The 24,139-nt window shown below is 41.8% G+C and overlaps 1 protein-coding gene and 1 long non-coding RNA gene across 6 annotated transcripts in view; one reads left to right on the top strand and one right to left on the bottom strand.

The window, feature by feature from the left end:
- Positions 1-24,139, top strand: part of CYP19A1 (cytochrome P450 family 19 subfamily A member 1) — a 121,693-nt gene that overhangs the window by 10,084 nt on the left and 87,470 nt on the right. For 2 of the 4 annotated variants that reach the window (XM_072808502.1, XM_072808501.1), the window contains exon 1: positions 9,320-9,549. The exons of 1 other annotated variant lie outside the window; for it this stretch is intronic. The gene's annotated coding sequence lies outside the window, so the exon portion shown is untranslated. Of the gene's footprint in view, positions 1-9,319; positions 9,550-9,601; positions 9,701-24,139 lie in introns of those variants that run through there. One more of the 4 variants, XM_072808503.1, reaches the window with a different exon arrangement.
- LOC140622781 (uncharacterized) lies at positions 152-24,031 on the bottom strand. Of its 2 annotated transcripts, none has more exons than XR_012022449.1 (8): positions 21,933-24,031; positions 17,715-17,753; positions 16,444-16,544; positions 16,030-16,309; positions 11,029-11,442; positions 3,178-3,358; positions 2,210-2,412; positions 152-504 (listed from the first exon to the last, which is right to left on the bottom strand). It is a non-coding gene; the product is annotated as an uncharacterized lncRNA (long non-coding RNA). The 2 variants fall into 2 exon arrangements; XR_012022448.1 differs by lacking the exon at positions 152-504 and adding an exon at positions 551-990.

Here is a 24,139-nt window from a genome sequence, read left to right as displayed (position 1 = left end):
CTTGCCAGTCTGTGAGCTACTTGTGGATAGGTCTATATATTCCTCATCATTATATTCTCAAAACTTAATGTGAGCCTGGCATATAGTAGACATTGAATGAGTAAATATGTGATAAAATAAAATACTCTTGCTATATTTTCTGAGACTCCTTTCTTGATTACAGAATTAATTTATTTACTTAGAAGGGGGAATAATCAAAGTAAATCAAAATAATTGAAATGCCACCAGTCTTTTCCTAAAGGCCTTCCCTCCCTGTTTCACAAGAGGACCCAAGTCTGAGTGTCCAAGAAGACACCGAAAAGGGGCCAAAGTCTCAGGGCCAGTCAACTTTAAAGGGTGCCTTGTTGTGTTCCTTCCCCTTTCTGTTGGCCATTGCTTGCTTCATGCTATGTTTGGGATGGGATCCTATTTGCTGCAGCTGGAGCCTCCTGATACAGTGCTTCAGTGTCTTATGGTGGACCAAAGGCTGTGATATCAAGAGCTCAGCACTCAGAAGTGGGGAATCTGAGGGCAGAAGGCAGTACAAGGCAAAGACATTGCTCAGACTTGAATGGTAATATATTAGAACTCTTCAGAGAAACAGAAGTATCCCATCCTATTGGTTGTATATAGTTATGTATAAAGGATGTATATGTAGCTAAATGTAGATTATATATATGTTAACCCCATCCAAAACACACAGAAATACTTGGAATAATGTTTGACCAAATATCTGGGCACCCCCTGGCTCACAGGTTGACACTTTTTTTTTTTTAAATTTTATTTATTTGAGAGAGAGAAAGAGAGAGACAGAGAGAACATGAGTGGAGGGAGGGGCAGAGGAAGAGAGACAAGCAGATGCCCCACTGAGCCGGGAGCCTGATTCAGGGCTCTATCCCAGGACCCCAGCTGAAGTCAGACACCAAACCGACTGAGCAACTTGGGTCCCTCAACACATGAAATTAACCATCTCAGGAGGCAGTAGGGTGAGCAGGTGATCCCTACCTCCAGCTATTAGAAGACATATAAAAAAAATTAAAAAATTAAAAAAATTAAAAAAAGAAGACATATATAACCTACACAGACACACACACCTGCCCTCTGATCTAGGCTTCCCACAAACAGTAGTTTCACTCCCTAAGAGGCATTTTTGGAAATTCATGGAGGCATTTGTCACAATCACACTTTGTTACAATGATGAGGGGGTGCCCCTGGATGGGGGTGTCATGTTATGCCATGGTTAGGACAGTCTGTACCACAAGGTACTGTCAACATGACTTTCAAATGTCCCACCAGTTGTTTATGTCCAGGAAAACCTTGTTCATAATTATCTTGGTCTAGCATCCAACTCCATTTTACATATAAACATGAGGATTTTTTCACTTTTAATAGGGACCAAATTTTTCTAGGAATGCAAAATTGAATGAAGGTGGCACATTTTGTTCAGGACTTTACTAAGAGTTGTTCCCCAGGATCCCTATGATTCTGGAAAATCATATAATAAATAGCAATGCCAATCAGTATGCGAGTGGCCCTTAAAATACATGTGGATCTGTGCATTTATAAGTATTGTTTTCATGGTGATTCGGCATCTGTCTACTAATCTAACTACTAACTAGGTCTTCCAGTGTTGCTGTGTATACATTTTTTTCAGGTACTAAAATACTTACTATTTTACTATAAAATTGCTTTTCTTTACTCTTTGATTATAACATAGTGAGTGCATTATTTATAATTTTTTTAATTATAGATTTTGGAGGGGAAATTCTGTGTAGGCAGATTATATTATTTATGGTTTTCATTTGAGCATAACAAAGAGAGAGGTACACATTTTTTGTTATAAAAAGAGGCATTGGGTCCAATGTGGATGAGAGCCATTATTCTAAATTAATCAGTGCCTCTGAAGAAATGCTTATTTATCTGTCAGGCCCTGGCCCAAGGGGTCTGCATACAGTGAGGAGCCTAGGTCTCCAATAATCTTATCTTCCATTTTGGGGGAATTTCAGAAATTAATGAGTCCCAGGGCACCTGGCTGGTTCAATCAGTGGAATGTGTGACTCTTGATCTCAGGGTTGTGGGTTCAAGCCCCACATTGGGTGTAGAGATGATACTTAAAATCTTAAAAAAAAAAAAAAAAATCCCCAAGCAACTGGCTAATGTCACTGAGTGTCGTGGAGATATTTCTTTGTTCAATTAAGAGCTGGGAAGATCAAGAGGGCTTTCGGCCTACCTTCCAGGGGCTTATAGGCCCTGATTCCTCCATAAAGGCTTCTTCCACCTTGAGGAAGCAGTCTCTCCTCCTCTGCTTTGCCTACACATGCTCCACCTTAAATGTTTTTCATGAGTTCATTTCTTATCTCCTCATATTGGACTGTAAATTCCTTGAGGAAAGAGATTGATGTGTCCCATGTCCTGAGGTGCTCAGTAAGAATGCTGAATGAACAAATGAATGAAAAAATTAGTGAATGAATGGATGAATGAATAAATGAAGGCATGATTTGAAGGAATCTAACAGATGGCTCTACCAATATCTTTGGAAATCAAATGGGGGGACTGTTTTGTCCTTTATATTCAGCCAGCTTGCCAGCTGAATTCCCAGTGATGCCTTGGGCTTTAATCAGGAATTTAATTAGCCCTGGCACCTAATTCTGGAAGAAATAGAGAACAATGATGAGCATAAGGAGAAGAGAGCTAGGCTGTTAACCAGCCTGACATATGGTGCCATGTATCACCCACTGGCTTTCATTTAGGGCTGGACTAAGTCCTAAGTTACTTTACTTCTAAATGTTAGACTTGTTTATTCTCTTTCCTGATGCTAGATAATTAGGACCTTTTACTGACTGCCTGAAGCCAAAAGCATGAGATACTTTTAGATGTTTAGGTGTATATACAAAGTAGTTGCAGATGTTGCAGGTATAAGTAACAGTTCTGCATAGGAGTTCAAAACACAGGGCTTGATCCCTGACATTTTCCACCAACTATCTGCATGGCAATGAACAAGCCAGTTGATATTTCCACATCCAAGAGTCTATGAATCAATGAAATGCAATATATGACTATTTAAATGAATTACATGGTGATTCATTGGCAGAGGTAGGTATACCATGAAACTGAAGATGCTCACACTGTAAAGCCCCTCATTGCACACTGGCCTCTTTCCAATGCCCTATGCTTCACTTTGTCAGATGGTATTATTACCTTAAACCCGAGTCTCCAGTTAAGGTTTCTTCCAGGTTCAAAATTCTATGGTTCTGGCCAGTGGGCTTGAGGAAGGGCATTTTCCTCTCCAGTTTTATGCTACTTTTGAGTGTCAAGGACAATGCTATGCCATAGGTACATTGTTGCTTTCTTTAGGTACTTGGAACGATTTTGGATAATTCTGTAAAGAAAATAAAGACACTGAGTGAAAGTCTAGATCTGTGGGATTTACTAGTAAAATGCTTAACTCAAGCCACAGTTTATATTTTGTTGTAGCTGAGACTTCTACCAGCAAAATTCTTTGACTGTAAGGTCCATGTCATGTTCCTCATTTCTTGTTGTGGAGTCTCAACATTTGACTTAAATATTGCAGAGATACTTCTCTTCCTTCATTTTCCTAGAAGAGCTTTGACTCTGGCCTCTTGAAAGCAATGGCTGGGAGGTGCAGGTAAATCATGAATTGAGCTAACAGTGTTCAGTAAAACAGGTCTTCACTATGTAGCAACCTGATTCATACACCTACACTAACAGAACTGGGAAAATTTGGGGGCGTTCAGAAAGTCTCTTCCCTATTTGCCTGATGAATATAAGGCAAAAGCCCCAAGGTTAAGTGTCACACTGCTAACCCAAGAGGACAGAGCAGAGAAGGCAGATTGTGGAGGAGGTATCTTCAGGCTGGAAGTCCTTACAATGGAAGCTTTCTTCTCTTGTCTCTGTCCTCACAACCTCTTGCCCTGCCAGCAACAAGACCCACAGGACCTCTGTCCTCAGTAGCTTTCCAGAACCACCATAAGGGCCTTGCCCTGAAGCAACCTGGTTTGGACACTCACCCCAACAAACGGAGTTGATGTGGGCTCAGGAATTTTCTGAATTACACTGTTTTTCTTATTACTGGCATTTTATTCCTTTTTGTGGAGAGACGAGCAAGAACGCTTCTTTCATTTATTTTTCTTGGTGATTTCCACCAAAAATGAGATTACAGCTCCACTTCTGCCTTCAATTTATGTCAAACACAAGCCCCGGCATTCTGTTATTTTTGTCTTTAACCTTGTTTTCCCAATATATAATCACTTCTTCCTTCAATTATGACCCACTAGGATCCCCAGAGCTGACAGTAAAAAGTCCAGATCAATGGACAACTTAAGTGGCTCCAGTTAACATTTACTCTGTCTGAAATTTGCATTTCCACTTATGCTTTTCTTCATTTAAATTTAATTTCCATCTACTTGTTTGTTAGTTGGATTTAGATTGTTTAGTTTTGAACCAGCTTTGAATTTCCCTTGTTATATTTTTGGCTTATAATTATCTTTTAGTATGTATTATTTTATTGCTGTTACGTTCTCAGCCATCCATGAAGTGGATTAGAAGAACTGTGTTTTAACCCAGCTCTGATTAGTGTGTAGTGTAACCTCGTTTCCCAGCATGCACGACTTAATTTCATCATACAGGAGCTGAACAAACATGATGGTTCCTCTCTTTGCAATGTTCTAGTGTCCTATGAATTGGCTTAGTTTTTATTCACTTATTTCTACGTTAGTATTTTTAGACCAATTCCCAAACTTGTGTGGGAATACATTGTTAACATATAAGCCTAATGGTAATTAGGAATAGCTAGAATAATTCTCATCAAATTATGACTTTGTAAATATCAATCTTTGGAAATGATAAGAAATGTCTACATTTAAATAGAGTGTCCATTCTGTTGGGAGCTGGAGAGGCATATGTGGGAATAGCCCCATTCCATGTGCTGCCTGATTATAAAATAGCACCAAGTTGTCATCATGCTGCCCCGTCTTCAAGGGAACCGAGAGATGTTGGGCATAGTGTCAGAAGGGACACGTTTTTGTGTAGGTTTTTTAAAAAAAGAAAGCATGACCCTCAGGTCTCCTGATTTTGTTCACCAGGCAAATCCTTCTCTTTCCCAGCCTGCACACCAGTCTTCCATTGTCCTGTTGCAGAGCATGCTTCAGAGATTTGGAGTGCTTCCTTTGAGGGGTAGGGGAACAAAGGGAAATCCACATACAAAAACAACATTCAAAATCCCTGTGATGATTAGGAGGTGGGGAGGGGATGAAGCATGGGGAAGGCTGGAAGGGAACATGCCAGCATCTTTTTCTCCCTTGTTCTTCTCTCAGAGTAGTAAGAGTGAGTAGTGGAGCTAAGAAGGAGAAAATGGGACGGGGGGCGGGGGGGACCATAAGCAGGGGGGTTTATGCTGAATTGTACAGTTTTCAAGCACTTTCATGTTATCTCATGGGGGTTGGTCAGTGGCTCCAGAAGTCATTTTATTGTTCTAGAAATCGGATTTCAGAGTGGTTAAACAAATTTCCCAAGAGCATACACTTGTAAAAGAAAGGGTAGAGCCACACCCAAATCCAAGCTCCCATGCCATAAAACATCTTCCTCTCTTGGTTCATCTTTAATGCCTCAAGTTCTCTTTAAAATTAATTTCTTTGGGAACTTAATGCATTTTTTTTCTCCTATAGGACATCTGCATTTTAATTCTTTAGAAAGCATTATGTCTCAGTGTGAATTAGTCAGTTGGCTCCTTCCCACCTGAGAGCAACTTCCTACAGAAGGAGCTTCTCAGCAGGCAAGGAAGGAGAGGGCTGGAGAGGGCCAGGCACAGTGGGCATGTATAGGCCACCCAAGAGCCCAGACTCTTGCAGTGGTGATGGCATGGTGGTAGGGGTGTGGAGAGAGGTCCAAAGAAGGTGGTCCAGGGAACCACTGGAAGGGAACACAGGAAGAGAGCAGAAGATCAACTTCCTTTTTACTGGGCCAGCTAACTAAAGCCTGTACAGGACCCTTGTCATTCCAGCAGTCATTTGGTAGAAAACACTGAATTCCTTCAAGCCATTATTGAGGCTTTAAAGTTTGGAGCCTCTGTGTTAGCAGCAGTCTGGGAACAGTTCAGCCAGAAATGGGATATGTTCCCTGTAGACTCATAATTCTAGGAGCTGCATTGTTTCCTAATGGGATCACTGGTTCTCGACTTGGTGCTGAAAGGGGACCCTTTCAGAGAGAGAGAGACTTAGAGGTTCAATAATCACCAACTGAGACCCACAGGGATAGGGACTTGCCTAAGGCCACACAGTGGGTTAGCTTGGCCCAAAGTTGTTAGAATCAAGTACACTTGAAAAATCCTAATGGGAGAGGTTGGGGAGGGAAGGTGGAAAACATTTTGTTAAGCATTATATTATGACAAGTTCTTCTCAGAAGGTTCCCTATACTTCCAGAAGTTTGAAAATGTGATGACTGAAGGGGACTTAGTGGATATTTTTAAGCATTTTGGTGGTATTACTGACATCTGAGAATTTCCACTTGGCTTTTACTGTTTGGATGGTTAACAGCAGAAGCAGCAGTAACAAACTCTTATGTAAAACTTATCTCTAAATGCCAAATCAGTTTCTCTAAATATAATATCCAAAAAAGAGAGAAGTGTTTGCATAAAGTACTATTAATTTCCCTTTGTGCTTCCGGATCAGGTAAGGGGCCGCATGGTTCAGAGAAAGCCCCTGCTTATTCTCCACTCAGTAGGAGATCAGGGAAGAACACTGGACCCGGAAATTAGGCTTCCTTTCTCTGAAGAGATCAGGGTCCTCGAAACTCAGGAGTCCCCCACAGTGAGGCAGGAAGGTGGTCACAGGGCTCCCCTCAGTCTACTTCAAGTGCAGGAAATGGCACCTTCACCTATGTAGCCCAGCTCCAGCTGGTGGTGACCAGAACGGAGTTGCTGTGCAACCTTCCTGCCTCTCACACAAGGGATGATTTGCTACCTGACAGTTGCTTCTCTTAAGAATTTCACTTATCAGGTTTTTTCCTAAATGGCATTTCTCTCCATTTAGTTCATAGAATGTTAATTTTTTTTCCTTTGGCTCCTCCATGAGGTCTTAGGCCTCCTCCTTCCCAGGACAGAGTCCAGCCTGCCTGCACACTCTCCTTCATAGGCCCCTGAGACCAGAGGATGAGTCCCTAGTGTTGTCCATGTGCTCTATTTACATCTGCTCAATTCAGCAGATGTTCACTCTGGATTGATCTAGAGTAAGTCTGGAGCACATGGCAATGGAAACATTTGCTGACCTTGTGGAGCCTATAGGCCAGTGAAGGAGACAGCTTTGGGGACAAGGGACCTCAGCAGTGGCATTGAGGAAAGAGGGGGGATGATGCAGATTCCATGTCTCCTCAAACTGAGGTACTTCTTGGGTTTGTTGGCCACAGAAAGCTTCAGCAACTTCCAGTGTTCCCAAATGGAGCATCTGGGAATGTCCCTCTGTCCTGCCTACTCATCTGGCACCTGAACATGTACTGTTTTGTGTTCAGCTGTTTCTGTGTCTTGAGTTCTTGCCCCAGCCACATGACACACCTTTTCAGGGCAGTGCTACTGAATCCCATCTGCTTTCTGCAGGGGCGGAAGTGGAAGCAGGTACTCCACAAGTACATGGCTAACACATTTGTGTTGGGAAAAGTCAGGAAGCTGGGCTGGAAATAGGATTTACGGACAGGATGAAGGGGCTTAACTGCCTTCCCTTGATCCCTTTCTCCCCGTGTGGCTCTTAAGGACTGATTTGCTGCCAAACTTAAGGCCAATAGCTCAATAATGTGCTGTTTGTAGTGTGCAGAGGACACAGCCATGAGCAGGGATGGTGCCATGGAGTGTGCCTCCCTCAGAGAAGAGCATTGGACAGGGAGACCACAGTTTGGACTCCAGGCCCTCCAGGGCTAATTCACTTGAGTCTCCACATCTGTAAAAGGGGAAAATGACCTCTGTGTCCTATTGTTGTCAAGATTAAAAGTTAATGTGTGTGGTAAAACGGTTAACGTTTGAATATTGAAGGGATTTCCCAACTGTGATCTCATTTGAACCTTGTGGTAGGGCAAGCATTCTCATTTCCATTTCATAGATGAAAAACCTGAGGGTCAGAGAGTGTAAATGACCTAGTAGAGATCACACCATGAGTAAGAGGCAGAGTGGGCCTTGCACCCAGCTGGACTTTGGCCACCATCTGTTACCGTGTAAAAGGATAGCTGACACACGTAGTGTTATACAGGGTTTCAAAGTCCTTTCATGTCCACCAACTGCTTATGCTTCCAGGGGGGGACATATATGTGTAAATTGTTGCCATATATGAAACATCTAGGGCATAATTTTAATGAGAATGCTGTAGTCAAGGAAGCAGCGAGCCTTTGGTAATCGTGTGGATCCAACTACTTAACTGGCCATCACTTTTGGGTGACAATGACGGATTATAAGGATTGTATAAGAACTATTGATAAGAATGTCTACAAGGTATAATGACAAGATATAGTGAGATAGTTTAACTACATTACATTGCAATGCATGAAAGTGTAAGAATTGTGCTTCTGCATCTGACAATCTGCTTATATCTTCAGAAAACTGTTATGAACAAATTTAAATTACTGTTTCATGTCTGATTTCAGATGCTTTAAGTGGTACATCTGAGAATAGGAATGTTGATTATGATGTTTGCAAAGAAAGGATGAGTATTCTATCAGTAAATTAAAGTAAAAAATATTAAAATCTGCTGTACTTAGGCTAAGCCTAATAGATCTAATTAAAATAAGGAAAATACATTCCATCTTTAGCCTGATTAGGAAAAGAGTGTGGGGTGAGAGTCTTAGGCTGAACTTAGAAAGGAAGAGTATTTTGCCAACAGGGAGGGAGGTTGCACAGAATGGGGCGGCCTGGTGATGACCCAGGGCAAAACCTGGCAAAGTAGTTGGTCTCCTGTGGTTGGGTAGAGAATGCAGAGGGGATGGGTGTCCATCTGTCGCCTTCAGCTCTGCAGGCCACATCTCATGGTGTTTCCTATGGGAAGTTCCAGAAGAAAACCAGTGTGGTCAGCTTAAGGGAATATGTGGTTTGTGTTAGAACTCTGGACATACCACATTACTGGAAAGATGCACACTGGATAACTGGCAAAATAAAACGCAACTTTCCAAACGTTGGCAATGATAAGAGATTCAGTTCCAATGACCAGTTGTTTATTGAATGAATGCCAGTGCAAATCATAACAAATGCATTCTAACCATGACAGCCACAGGAAGGACACAAAGAATGCAGTGTCCCTGATTCCATGAAACAGCTCACTGGAATCTGTGAATTCTAGAACCTAGAATGGGAGGACTCTGACATCCTTGCCACATGACCAACCAAGACAAAGAACCCTGGGAAGCTTGAGGCCACAAAGGTCTGGAAATCTGTGGGTCTACCTCCCTAAGAGATCCCTCACCCCTGTGAGGGTTACATATAGGGCATGGGTGATAAGATTATTGGATAGGACGCTGACTCCTGACTGCAGGTGGAATGCTCACAGTGGGAATCTGGTACTGGTCAACCTATCAAACTAGGTAAGTCCTTGGTATCTGAATAGTAATAGAAGACTATTCCATGCTTTGGCAGGGATTGAGAAGACATTAGAATGTGGGGTTAAGAACACAGCTTGGTGATGAACTGATGTAGCTTTGAACTTCAACTTTGCCATCAACTGAGTGACTTTGGGTAGGTGGTTTCATTTCTTAGAACTTCAATTTCTTCATCTTTGTTGTAAAATAGAAGTGGTATAACTTTCTTGTTAGACTATTTAAGGCAGCAAATTAGATAATGTGTCCAGCACTGTTCCTGACACATGGGCACTTACTATATAGCAAAGCAGCACTCTGGGCATTATAACCTCATGGAGGTGGCTAAGCAGGAGGCTGAGGAAGGGTTCTCTGACTTCAAGGTAGGTCTGGATCCTAAACTTCTAGCAACCCCCCAAAGCTTCCTCTTAAAGGTGTGAGGGTATGAGCAGGGGTACAGTCTAGTTCCCTGGCTGTGTGAGAATACAAAACCTCCATTCCTACTCTTTTTGCCCCAGATTCTTTCAAAGACACCAGAACTATGAGATGGCACTGGGCCAAGTGTCAGTAGAACTGAGATTGGCTCTGCAGTTTACCGGCTGGGTGACCTTGAACAAGTCCTATAATTTGCCAAGGTCTGGGTTTCTTCATTTGCAAACTGGAGACAAGCTTACCTGCTCTGTTTGCCCATCACTGGGTCGAGTTCAATGTCATTAGCCTGGCATTCCAGCTCCTTGCATCATATTCCCAGTTCTCATCTCATAAAATCCTTTTCATTTCCACACAGCCCTGTCAGGCCAAACCTTTCTTAGCACTTCCTTCATACCAGACAGAGCCTTCCTGCCCAACAATTGGTGTATCTAAATCCTATATACCTTTACATCCCCTGCAGCATCTAGCACAGGGTCTTGAATAAAGTAGATGATGATTTTATCAATTAGTGTTACATTTACATGTGACAGGAAAACTAAAATAACAGTGGTTTAAAGAAAATAAAAATTATTTCTCTCTTATGCTAAAGAGATCCAACAGAAAATAACCCAGGGATAGGATGGTGGCTCAGGTGTCAGGGACCCAACTCCTTCTGTCTTGCTGCTCCACCATTCTTAGCATATCACCTCATACTCTACTATGGCCACCAAGTTCAAGACATCTTATTCTCATTCAGCCAGCAGAGAGGAGAGGACAAAGAGGGCAAAGAGTGTATTCTCCCCCTTTAGAGAAGCTTTACAGGGATGCTATACAGACATTCCTGCTCATATCTTATCTGTTAGAACTTAGTCATATGATCATCCTATCTACAAGGGAGGCTAGGGCATACATATTGCCATTTCTAATAAGTTGATAGGCAATAGTGGAATAATAGATATTGTTATACCCATATAGCTTCCCCTACCACAGTCATTTAAAAATTTTAAAATATGAAAACTCACTACCAAGTTTAAAACATCATATAAGATGTAAGATGACAATTCCCAAAACACTTACCTCATTTGTAAGGATATGGGTATCCTGATCTTTAGGTTGGAAACAGCCCAATTCTTCCTCACCTCTGGTGGGAATGTGGTGACATGTTTATTAATGAATGATAACTCAGAGCTGTAAGTGAAGATAAACTACCAGTCCTTTTCCTTACCACACTTTACCAATAAGGAAACCGAACTCTGGTGGCTAAGAGAGTTGCCTGTGGTCATGGAGGTAATGAATGAAGGTGCCGGGATGAGAACTTGAATTTCTGGACTCCATCAAGGCTATTTCCAGCTCCTCCTTGATGAGTAGCCCATTTGGCTTCTGAAGGCCTTTTGTGGGTCTTCCTGCTCATCTAGAACCCCTGGGAGCAGATCTAGGTCATTAGGTTGTCAACTGCATTCCTGTTAGCACATAGTTCAAAAAGCCTTCAGTCTGGAAAAGGAAAACACCAAGAAATAGAGGAGCATTCTATTCAAATAATGAGAGCATTACCTCCTTCCCTTTGTACCTAGAATACACAGGGCCCTCAATCAGGCACTGATGGGATAAACAGAGAAGCATATAAAATGTTTATTGTTCTTGAAGATTTGGATATATAGATTCTTTTCATTCATTTATTTAAAAAATTATTTCTTGAGTATTTATGAAAGGTAGACACTGGGCCGAGCACTGGGTATGCAACAGTAAAACCATGCAGATACGGTTTCTGCTCTGATCTTGCTTAGAGTCTACTGGGGCACAAAGACCAGTAAAAGGCACCTATTAAGTAGAATTAAAAGTATGGTGATGTGGAAGGGACAAAGTAGATCACCTAGACTGGGGTATGTGTTTGGGGGCAGGCAGGCTTAGTGGAGGAGATAACATCAAACTGGAGACCTGAAGACTGAATATGTGTAGGTGAAGCAAGAGCCGTGTGAGAGGCATGGTGTGTGGCAAGGAAGAGGATTCCAGATAGAATATCCAGGTGTGTGTGTGTGTGTGTGTGTGTAGCTAAGACGGATGTATCATGACCAGAATTGGCAGACCTCAGTGATAATGATGGAAGGGACTGGGGAGGAGGGGAGTGTTAAGAAATGTGACCACAAAGGTGGGCAGGGACCAGTAAACGAAGGTCTTTGAAAAGTCTGTTGGAAAGTTTATATTTTGTCTTGAGGCCAGTGGGAAAAAGACTTGAGGCAGATTCGTACCTTAGAAACAATCCCCTGGCCTCAGGGTGGAGAATGAATTAAAAGGGTTGGCCAGATGTAGGAGACTTCTTAGGAGGATGTTGCAGTAATGGCAGCCTGAGCCAGAGAATGACCCTGAGAGGTCATGAGAAGTTGATGGATTTAAAATAATTTTGAGAGGTACAACCAATAGGCTTTGATGACCTAGCTAGAAGAAAGGAATGAGAAAGATGGAGGAAACCAATATTTATGAAGAAAAAAAAAATTAAAAATACCAAAGACAGATGCTGACAACAAAACTATAGAATAAAAGCTATCCAGAAAGAAAATGGTGGCATGACCATGTGTTTTGAAGAAGGGATAATTGCTGTGGGCTAGAAAGATTTTGGAGGACTTCCCAGAAGAGTTAGTATTGCTACTGGGCTTTTTATACGAGTAGGATTTGGGTGAGTGGAGAGGACATTCCAGGCTGTGCAATGATGCAAGTAAGACTGTTGAGACAGAACAGTGTGTGATTTATTCAGCAGATGGTTTGGTCATGGTTTTTTGGGGAGAGATACTGAGACTTGGCTCTCCAGGGGGTACAACTAAAACTTGCTAAAGGGAGGGAATGAGGAGATGAATCCCATTGTTTTCCCAGGTTGGTTCGGAGTTTTTTGTGTACCCCAAGGCCACTTTTGTTGGAATCTTAAGAGGTCTGTGGATCACTACACAGCTCAGCATGACCAAAACCCCATAGATCCCAGTTTCCACCAGGAAAAAAAAAAAAAAAAAGGTATTTCTTCCCTCCCCAAAAGGAATGTTTTTATATTTGTGAATCTTCTGTAGTGACCTGGGTACTCATGTTGAGAGCTACTGCCATAGGGTGCTACCCTATTTCTAGGCCTCTGCAGAGCCCTGCCTGGCAGCTTGTATTGTGAGGCCTATGAGCCCATCAGGGAGACTGCTTGAACCCAAGGCTGTAGAAAATACAGCTGTATGAGTGGGTATGTGGGGCAGCCCCTCTAGTCCTGGTGTGTGAACTCTTGCCATATATACAATGGGCACTCTGTACCATACCTCTAGGTACTGGCCCTAACTTGTGTGCTGATGGTAGCTTGGTCCCACCTTCTCTGGCTCAAAACCCACTGATGTCTCCTGCTTTGACCCAGTACTGGCCCTAGGTAAGGTAAATACTCATAACCTCTACTTGGCCAGTAGCACCACTTAAGGTCCTAGTATTGTGCTGGACTCTTTAATCATTTCTAATATTCGCAAACCTCTGGCAAAGCACCTGTTATTATCCCAATTTTACCAAAGAAGAAACTGAGGGATGTAAAAGACTGTCCAAGCCCACTCAGCCTACCTGTCCTCTGTCCTAGATATCCTGTATGTGAGTCATGGAAGTCCCTGAGATAATTGTGGCAGATGTTACATTTTATCCTCACAGTGACCTTATCAAGATAAGTACTATACTCTTTTTATAAATGAGAAAACTAAATGAGACACAGAGAACTTAAATACTTATCCCAAGGGCATATAGCCAGGAAGTGGCAGAGGCAGGATCCAAGCCTGTCTGCCAGCAAAGCCTCCTCTCTCCACCTCTTCAGGTAACTAAGCCATGTGAGGGTTGAACCCCCTTTCTTGAATCAAGGTTCCTGGACAGGAAAGCACAGGGATTCAGAAAAATAGTTACAGGGAGGTCATGTACCCCAGTCCCAACCCACTCTTCTGTGATCCTTTTGAGGTTTTTATAGATGTGAAAACAGAGGTCCAGAGATGAACAAGGGCTTCATATGGTACCATGCTATCATTCTATTTTCTCAGTCCCTTCTGCCCACTCCATGCCACATAGACGTGGCCCCAGCTTGTGCAGTACCTACACCCTGCTTCTCCTCTTAACCCCCCAGCCTCCTGTTCAAAGGCCAAGACTACTCAGCTTTGATTCAGGTTGAATGAGTCATTAAGGGTGAAACAAAGAAAAGAAGGCCTTCTCTCTTGCTAGATGAAATGAACCCGCCCACCTTTTGACATCTTTTTGTTCTGAAATGATGATGGTATGCAATGACTCAGAATTATCATACTCAAAGAGACTACTTTGTATTTTTCTTGAAAATAAAGGGACAATGTGTGAGTAAATGAGCTGAAATTGGCTCATGAAGGGAGGGAAGGATGACCTCTGGGCACATCAATGCAGAGTGGAGGCTGAATGAATGTGCAAGAATGGGAGGGAACAGCAATTCCTCACTGGAGAGGTTAGCACGGAGGAAGCCCACGTGGGGCCCAAGCGGCAAAGCTCTTCAAGGCCCCTCAATGGCAAAACCTGAAGAAACACCCACTAGATGGCCTGGGATAAAACTCTCAACCTCTCTCAGACTGTTTCCTCTAAGGAAACAGAAGGTGATTGCTACAACCTACTGCAGAGGTTGGTGGTTGGATGAAATGAGAGTTTACATGAAAGAGAACTGCTCTGTTAACTGCAAATGCTATACAAGTGGTAGTTACTGTGTTTACAGACACAGGAGATTTAACCTACTCTGACAGACTTGACATCAAACTAGGAATCTGAGGCCATGGCGGGTATTCCATTCCATTCCTTAGCCTCTGTCAAACATGATGAGAATGGAAATGTATTTATTGGGAGTACAAAGTTTTCTGCAGAGCTTCCTTTCCTTTGCAATGAATTCCAGGTTTCCCATGGTGCTCAAAGAGCTCTGTAGGAAGCTGCTGGGGAAAGCTAACCTCCATTCTAGTTGCTACGAAACTTCATTTTTTGTTCTGTTCTGTGAGCATCTCCATTTCAGTCATTTGCACCATTACAAAGGGTATAAAGACTTGGCAGCAAAGTGGTATCTTGATTCATAGCACTAGGTTTTGGTAAATAATGTTATTTTGAACAGAAAAAGTCCACAGAGGAGCTGATAATGAGTGATATTTTAGAGCTAGAAGGAAATTAGAAAATCTTGTAGTTCAACCCTGAGATTTTCTAGATGAGGACCTGAGGCCCAGGCAGGGGAATTGGTTTTCCCTAAGTCTCACACTTCAGTCAGTCCCTAGGAGTCTGACCCCCATTCAGTGTTCCTTCCCTGACTCCAGGGTCAAAAATGCAGATGTCTTCAGGGTATAATCAGGAGGGCATTAGTGGGTAGGATGATAGAGAAAATGGTGAGACATTTAGTTCACGTTTTCTTTAAGTTTATTCTGTTTAGAGTTTCCTGAGCTACTTGAATCTGTAAACTTACATCTCCCACCAGATTTGGGAAATCTTCAGCCATTATTTTTTTTCAACTACCTCCTTTTATGCCATTCCTTCTCCACTCCCTTAAGAATTACAATGGCATGGACTTTAAGACCATACGAAACTGTTCCTGAAGCTCTATTCATTATTTTTCATTTTTCTCTGTGTTTTGCTGATTGCGTAATTACTATCGATCTATCTTCCAGTCTACTGACTCTTCCCTCTATTGTTTGCATTCTGCTACTAAGCTCATCTAGTGAATATTTTATTCAGATGTTGTATTTCTTAGTTCAAAAATTTCCATTTCAAAAAAAAGTTTCCTATTTCAAACCTACTGAGAACTTCTATTTATTTTTAAGAGTATTTACCTTAAAATCATGAAGAATGATTATAACAATTGCCTTAAAATATTTTTTTCTTGTAATTTCAACATTGTCTTATCTTTTCCCTTGAGAATCGGCCAGATTTTCCTGGTTCTTATCACATCAGGTAATTTTGGATTGTATCTTAGATATTTTATATTAGATGTTATATAACTCTGGGTCCTGTTAAAATCAGAGCATGTTGATTTTTTGTTTTGTTTTGTTTTAGCATTCAAGTAAACCAGTTAAGTGCAGGCTGCAAGTTCTGTCTCACCTTCTGCAGACGTTCCACTGTCAGTTCAGGTTTCAAAGCCTTTGCTATGTGTTTGGGTATATTCCACACATGCACAGCTTGGAGGTATAGCCCAGGACTTATGTTGGTTCATACATGGAATCCCTTTGTCCTATTCTTTCCTCTTCACAATTTTCCTCACATTCTTCAGCTTCAAGGATCATCGTTCACTAGATGATCTAGTGATCATCTAGAAAGATAGGGCTCTTAGAGTTGTAGCCACTAATGACATCGCAGAGTTTCATTCTACTATGCCTGCCATCTGAATAAAGTGGCAAGAGAAAAAAAGAATGAGATACAGTTCTGGGGAACCTGGGGCTTGGCTTCCCAGTAGGCTAATTTTACCAAAGAAGAAACTGAGGGATGTAAAAGACTGTCCAAGCCCACTCAGCCTACCTGTCCTCTACCTGTCCTAGATAGCCTGTGAGTCAGGAAAGTCCCTGAGGTAATTGTGGTAGCAGTGTAGTTCAGAAGCTACATCTGGCCTTCAGACTGAACTGTGAGAGAAAGACATATAAGGACAAGAACAAGAATTTCCCCCACCCACTCTGGCTTGCAAGGGCCCCCTTTGCAGGTCATTTGTCCAGAGAGATGGGCTATTTCATACAGTTGTTGCTGTCTATGACTTCTGTCCAGTTTCAGGAGTCAGCTAGCTCACCTTCAAGTCAAAGCCAGGAGAAAAATTCTAAGAAACTCACTGCCACCATATTGGTCATGTATTGAGTTTTTCTTTCCCCAATCCACCTGCTTTTGCTTACTTTTCAGAGTCCTCAATTGATTGCTTTGTGTATTTGTATTTTGTTCAGAGTGTTTAGTTGTACTTAGTGTGAGAAAGAGTACAGTGTCCTTCCTCCATTTGGTTGGACCTGCAAGTCTAACCACATACTTGGAATCCATCTCTTTTGGTTGGTGCTCCCCTGGGACTTACTGGCAGAGGCCCACTGATAGAAACTGTTATATTTAGGAATCCTATATCCCCTGGTCTGGTGGTGCCAGGTCCCAGGAGTCTATGGTTCCAAGTTTTCTGCCTTATTTGGGTTGATACTTGACATAGATGTTCACTCAACAAAGGTGCATTGAATGCCCCTATGTGCTGTATCTTGGAGCTACAAAAATGGCTTAAACATCATCCCTGTCCTAAATGAGCTCACAATTCAGTGAAATAACATAAATTTGGACTAGAAATTTAGGATCCAAGGTTGAAATCTTTCTCAAGTTCTCTTGTGTGCTTCAGAACTGCAACACATTGTTAGCATTTCCCAGATTGATTCTGGGGACTTTCCCTTTCTAGAAAACATCTTTGATAGTCTCCCTCTTCTGAGGAGAACCAATAGCAAATCACTTTTACAAAATGGTATATAAAGTACTATTTTTATAGTTTTGTGAACCCTACAAAATGTTGACTACTCCGTGTAATAGTCTTTTGCCTAATAAACATAGTCTTAGAGAATACAGTCAGGTTTGGGGCCCCAGAAGTCAAAAGGGAAATGAAGACATTGAACAGTGTCCAGAGTAGCAATTGAAGTGGAAAAAAGATGAAATCTGATATTAAAAAAAAAAAGAGTGGGAGAAGCTGAGGCCATTTGCCAAGGACATAATTTTTCATAAGGAAGATTAACTACTCCCCCAGCCCATCTCTGCTACCTTTTCTCTTTGAAAGCACTTACCTTCTCTTTCTGCATCAAATTAATGCCAGTGTGTTAAATCTGGGAAAGGAGATAAAAAGTGGAAGAATAAGTGTTAATCATTTAGCTAGCACAAGTAGATGCCTTGCATCAGCAAGAGTGTTCTGTGTATTAGTTATCTTATCATCCTCATGACAGTCCAGCACACCTTTGTGATAAGCTTTGTTATTCCTATATGGTTGACAGGGAGACAGACTCAAAGGTGATGTGATTTTCTCAGGGTCCTAACAAGGAAAATGTAGGCTAGAGCCTAGGTATCCTGAGTACAGGTTCTGTTTTCTCCACTGTACCAGCCTGTAAGACTTTGGGGTCTGAAGGTTTTCCCTTCTCACACCACTACAGCCACAGCAGTTTTCTATGTAACACATGGGTCATTCTGAGGAGTTTGAGGAAGAGATACTACTGTCAATAGTGGGATCTGGAGTCTCACAAGAGAGAAATTAGTCCACTGGGAAGCCAGATCCCAGGTTCCCCAGACCTGTATCTCCTTGGGAGTATAATTCAAGCAAGTGCTTATCTTCCTCTCTCAAAAATGAAAAATTCAGAAATTGACCATGAGACAAAGGAAGGAAAGGTGAAGAAAGGGTGGAATCATTTTCCAGGACTACTTCTTCTGATGAGGAAGGTGATTTGGGGATGGAGGAGGGAGGGACTGCTTGGTGGGGATTAGTAGAAGCAGGGGGTAGAATCATCCCTAGTTCCCACTGGGCCTCAGTGCTGGCCTTGGCTCAGGACGGCTGGGAGTGTTAATCTGAAAGTCCTCTCTCCCTCCTATGTGATCCGTGAAGAGCAGCTTTTCTTCTATTTCTCGGAGGGTTGGTGGAATCTGCTTGTTGCTTTCCGGAGCACACACACTGAGCTTCTCTTTGTCAGTCTTCTTTATGGCTCCTGCCTATCACCATCTCATGTCCTCTTTCTAATTTAATAGCCAGGAGAAAAGAAATGAACATTGACTGAGCCAAACTGTATTTAGCACTATGCTAAATTTTACATTGATTAGTTTCTAGCAGAGGACTTGGTACTCTCTAGGTGCTCAATAGATGTTGGCTCTTACCCTTAGTGTCCCCATCTCCTCCATTTTACTAGTCTCCCAAGGAGGTAGTGGGTGCCTACTCAACTTCACGACTGCTGAAGAGTGGAGGTGAAAACAGTGTCAAAATGTGTGTGTGTGTGTGTGTGTGTGTGTGTGTGTGAAAATAAGACTAGCATTTGGGTTAATCACTCTGGCTTCTCAGGGTTCTCCTCTTGTATGAGGCAACATAGAAACCAGCAGCCTAGCAGGGTACTAAATAAAAAGATATGTGGAAGCCTAGGAAATTTCAGGCTTGAGCAGCACCTCTAGGCACCAATTTGTCCCCGAAGAGCACCTTTAAAAGTTGTCCCAGAGCAAGCAGACTTTTACACCATGATAATGCTTTGTTCCAGATGTGACTAATTTTTAATCTCTGAAGTTCTCAATTCATCATGAGCTAATTCTCTAAAAATGTCACTGTAAGCCCACATAGAATTATATTTCTCTGCAAAGAAAAAGGAAGGTTGCCTGAGATCACTGGTCCCCCACTAAACAAGCTGAGTCTTGGCCAAAATCTTTGAAGGTTTGTGACATCAATAAATTCCCTAGAGAGGTATCATGTCTTTCAGATTTTTCTGTATATTATATTTTGAATGCCATCTTCCAACCTCCTTTCCCCCGGCCCCAGCTGGTCCTTATCACTTTTGCCATAAACTCTCAACAGGCTCCCTGCTGCCAATCCAAACAAACACAGCTGACCACGGATCTTCATGAAACACTTGCTTTTGTTGGATCCAGAAGACTTCAGTGGCTTTCCATTGCATACGGGAAAAGCCTAGACTCACTAATATTTTCCAAATATCTCCCTACTTCCTTTGAGATGAATCCCACCTTCAACCCAGCTGATTTTATTGCTACACAAATAGGCCTAAACTCTTCCAACTCCTTGTGCCATATATAATCATCCTGTATTGTTGTCTTTATATATCTGTAATTTACTTTCCACCCATGGATGTGACAACACTATCCCATACTTTTCTCACAGATAGGCAATTGATACTCTATTACACAATTTACTAGAGCTTTAAAATTTCATATGAAGATAACTTTGTCATTAAAAACATTTTATTATTTTCAGTGAAGATTTATGGCCCTTGAGATGGTAGAAGAAAAAGAGATGTAGGGATTTCTTTTTTAAAGCTATTTGTCCATCCTATGTATATTATATAACCCCTGATTATTTCCAGTGTTAAAGAAATTGTCTCTCTGGACCTTCTAAAATGATTCAAACATTGAAATGATTCACCAGTGTGACCCAATTTTTTTAAAAGAACAAAAAGAAGAAATAAAACCCAAACATTGGTTCCTTTGAGGGGAAAAATAAACTGGCTACACTTTTATTTTTTCAATATTTTCTAAGATTGAAAATGTACCACAAAATGCAAGAGTTTGCTTTTGCATTTTTGGTAACAAGTAAAACATGAAAAAAAAAAGCTCTAGGACACAACTAAATTTCAGGGAAGAAACTTGCCAAGTTTCATGGCACAAAAATGAAGTATTTGTCTTTTAAGGAAATACAATTTTGATGTCTCCCCAGGATATAAACATCATCTCTGGGTTCTTTCCTTTCCACCAGTCTCTTGTTGGGCAGGAGAAGTCACAGAGCCTCAGCCTTCACCACTCATCTGAGCATTCCTTTTGAGAAGGAAAGACTCATAGGTTTAGTTCCTATCACAGCAATCCTTAGGAAGTAGGCAGGGCTTTTTCGCCAGACTTTATACTTCAGCATAAGTATATGCTGACTCACGGACTGACTCGCTAAACAGAATGCTTCTTGCTTTCTAGCTTCTCATGGGGCTCTAGAGCTTACCTCCTCCTGTCTTCAACATTTACTCCATCTTTACCCACTGAACTAATTTTCTGTTGCTACATAACAATTTACCACAAACTCAGAGGCTTAAGACAGCATAAGTTTATTATCCCACATAATAATTTTCCCATACCAGAACAGGCACAGGTACGGGATAGCTGCTCAGGATCTCACCAGGCTAGAATTAAGGTGTTGGCCAAGGTTGTAAGCTCACTTGAGGCTTAGGGTTTTCTTCCAAGCTCACTGCTTATCCAATTCATTTCTAGCTCCTAGAGGCCACATGCTGTTCCTACCCATATAATTCTCTCCACAGCATGGCATTGCTTCCTCAAGGCCAAAAAGGAGACCCTCTCAGAATTCTACTTGGAATCACTCTGACTCCTAGGAAGTCCTGAAACCTTTTTAAAAAGGTCATGTGCTTAATTCAAGCCCAGGATAATCTCCCTTTTAATATATTTAAAGTCAACTGATTAGGGACCTTGATTACACCTAAGCCCCCTTTTACCATATAAAGTAATAAAATCACAGGTGTGAAATTAGATCTTCACAAATCCTGCTCACTCTCATGGGGAGAGGATTCTATAGGGGACTGGAATCTTGGAGGTCGTCTTAGAATTCCACCTACTATATCTACCCCCTCATCCTTAGTCCATGGGGCTCAGTATTCCATTTAACAGTTTGGCAGAATAGGTCCCAGATAAGTTCCTTTGTGATTCCTGAGCCTTTCTCTTGATGCGGTCTTTCGGATTTCCTCTCTGGGTCCCTCTACCCCTAGATCCTCTCCCATTGCCCCTCCCTAGTATACCTAGTAAAGAAATGCAAGTGTCCCTTCCTTTGTGATCCTCTTCCCTCTATTCTCCACCCTCTTTCACCAAGCAAAATTAGGAGCTCTTTGTGCTCCCTAACATCCTGTATGAGCCTCTGAGCCAGAAGTCATCTGCTTTACTGTCACCTTGACATAGCTGCCTCTCCTCTTGGCTCATAAATCTCTTTAGAAACGGGATCTATCATGTCCATTTCTATTATCTCAGAGCAAAGGTGCAGTAAAAGGCACACCAGGTACTCAGTCAAGGTTGAATGAATGGAAAGCCCAATAGTAGTCCAGCAGAAAGTATGTGGAGACACAAGGGATATTGTCAGCTGGCTCAGAGCATGGAGGTGTGAAGACCACAGTGGAGGGCAGTGCACTTGGTGCTTCCTGTCAAGTTCATAGTATCTGACTTTGGTTTTGAGACAACCCTAAGCACACGACTATGTTCTCCATTCATTCCTGCTAGCTGAATTTTTCCTAGAGATATGACATAAGCCGTGACCTTACAGTGTTCTCAGGAATCATCCAAAATTTTCCTGTAATGCATTGAAGAGTTGATACTCTTGGGTGATGTTCTACATTGGAAGGAAGAGAAGCAGTCACTTGGGAATAGTAAACTATTTTGAATTATAATCCTAAAGCTTACCTTATTAAAAAATACATTTTAGGGGTGCCTGGGTAGCTTAGTTGGCTAAGCATCCAACTCTTGCTTTTGGCTCAAGTCATGATCTCATGGGTTGTGAGATGGAGCCCCACCTTAGGCTCCTCGCTCAGCAGAGAGTCTGCTTGATAATTCTCTCCCTCTGCCCCTCCCCCCATGTGCGTGCTCTCTCTCTAAAATAAATCTTTAAAAATGAATAAATTTTAAAAACCTAAATATTACTAATGCTGAGAATTTTCCCTTAAGAGAGATACAGAGGCAATGCCATGTCACTGAGAATTTCACAGCTTATGAGGATTACCTTACAAGAATTTCTAAGAGTAATAACTCCATCTCCAATCTACTTTTCTTTCTTTAAAAAATATTAACTATGGAAGTAATATTTGGAAAATGCAGAAAATGTAAAGAAAATAAACATTCCTCATAAAACTCACCACTCCCCTGAAAACCACTGTTAACAAGATTTGGTTTGGAAAAAAATAGGGAGTTTTATTCCTGAAAAGGACTGTTGTCTCCATTTAAAACTTTGCAGCGAATGTTAGCCTTAGTGATGCTGGGTGGAGGAGAAGCAAAAATCATGTAAAGGTGATTTATTTGGCAAGATTTAGTTCCTGGCTAGCACCTAAAGGGAGATGAACAGGGAGAAAGTCCGTGGTTTCCATTATACCCCCAAGACAAGGAAGGAATGAACTATGCAAATCCAGCACCAGGGAGAGCGCCAAGTGGGAACTTCAACTCAATATCTTTTTTCAAGATTTTATTTATTTATTCATGAGAGACACGGGGTGGCGGGGGGGGGGGGTCCAGAGACACAGGCAGAGGGAGAAGCAGGCTCCACACAGGGAGCCCGACGTGGGACTCGATCCCAGGTCTCCAGGATCATGCCGTGGGCCGAAGGCAGCGCTAAACCCCTGAGCCACCCAGGCTGCCCAACTCAATATTTATAGAGCCTTCCATATGTCTTCCAAACCAGAAAAACAACAAAAATGTTAATTCTTTAAATCATTAAATAAATACAATGTCAAAATTTAAACAAAGTTGCCGTTAAAAGAGTACACTTAAGGTTTCTAATGATTTCCTTCTCCTCCATCTTGTATTTTTTTCTCCCTGGCCTTATATTTCTCCTTGTACTTTTCTGCTGCAGAGCTCAAAAGCACTGAAAGCACTGCCACCACTATCATGATCACCTCTCCTATCCCACCTTTTTCATTTGAACACCCCCTAAGCACACGACTATGTTCTGCATTCATTCCTGCTAGCTGAATTTTTCCTAGAGATATGACATAAGCCGTGACCTTACAGTGTTCTCAGGAATCATCCAAAATCATCTGGGCCGAATGTTGCCCAGATGAAAATAGGCTATTATTTATTTATAGGGAGTAATGTGACCTACCAACAACACAAAAGTTGAATTTCTCATGTCTCTCTTCAACTTGGCTCCCCTCTCCCCTCTCACTCCTTCCTGCCATGTAACCAACTCCATTTGTTAGTCTCTTAGGAAGGTCCTAAGTCACTGGCCATTCCCTCTGCACACACAACCTGCTGGTTTTCACCTCATCTTTATTCAGATGGTTTCCACCACCAGGAAACAGAGGTTTCAAAACCTGGACTGGCACTTTGGAAACTAAATCCATCTACATCTACTTGGCACCTCCAAGCACTTATGTGTTTAGGGTGGGCTATGTGTCTATGTTTTTTATGCTATTGATTTATTAGTAAGACATTAATGATTATAACTTAAAGGCTACTCTGTGCCAACACATACATCTTTTTTAAAAAGACACAGGCAGAGAACAAAAGTAGCTCGGGATACTAAAGGGCTATGATTGGAGGGGTATCAATAAAGAAGTCTCCCAATCCCCCAAATTCCTTTCCTGCCCAGCCTGTCATGCCTAAATCCTCTAATAAGAATACATTAAAAAAAATACATTTCCTTGGGGACTGAAAGTTCGCACCCTCACCTCCTTCAGCACTCCCCCAACTCCACCCCTATCCGACCCCTACTGTTGAGTGCAAAGATTTCTGGGAGCAGCAACATTCTAAACTGTTAACA

This window comes from Canis lupus, chromosome 32 (genome assembly GCF_048164855.1).
Source record: "Canis lupus baileyi chromosome 32, mCanLup2.hap1, whole genome shotgun sequence".
Taxonomy (NCBI): Eukaryota; Metazoa; Chordata; class Mammalia; order Carnivora; family Canidae; genus Canis; species Canis lupus.
The sequence above is the reverse complement of the archived record's forward strand: the minus strand, read 5'-3'. Positions and strand labels throughout refer to the sequence as shown.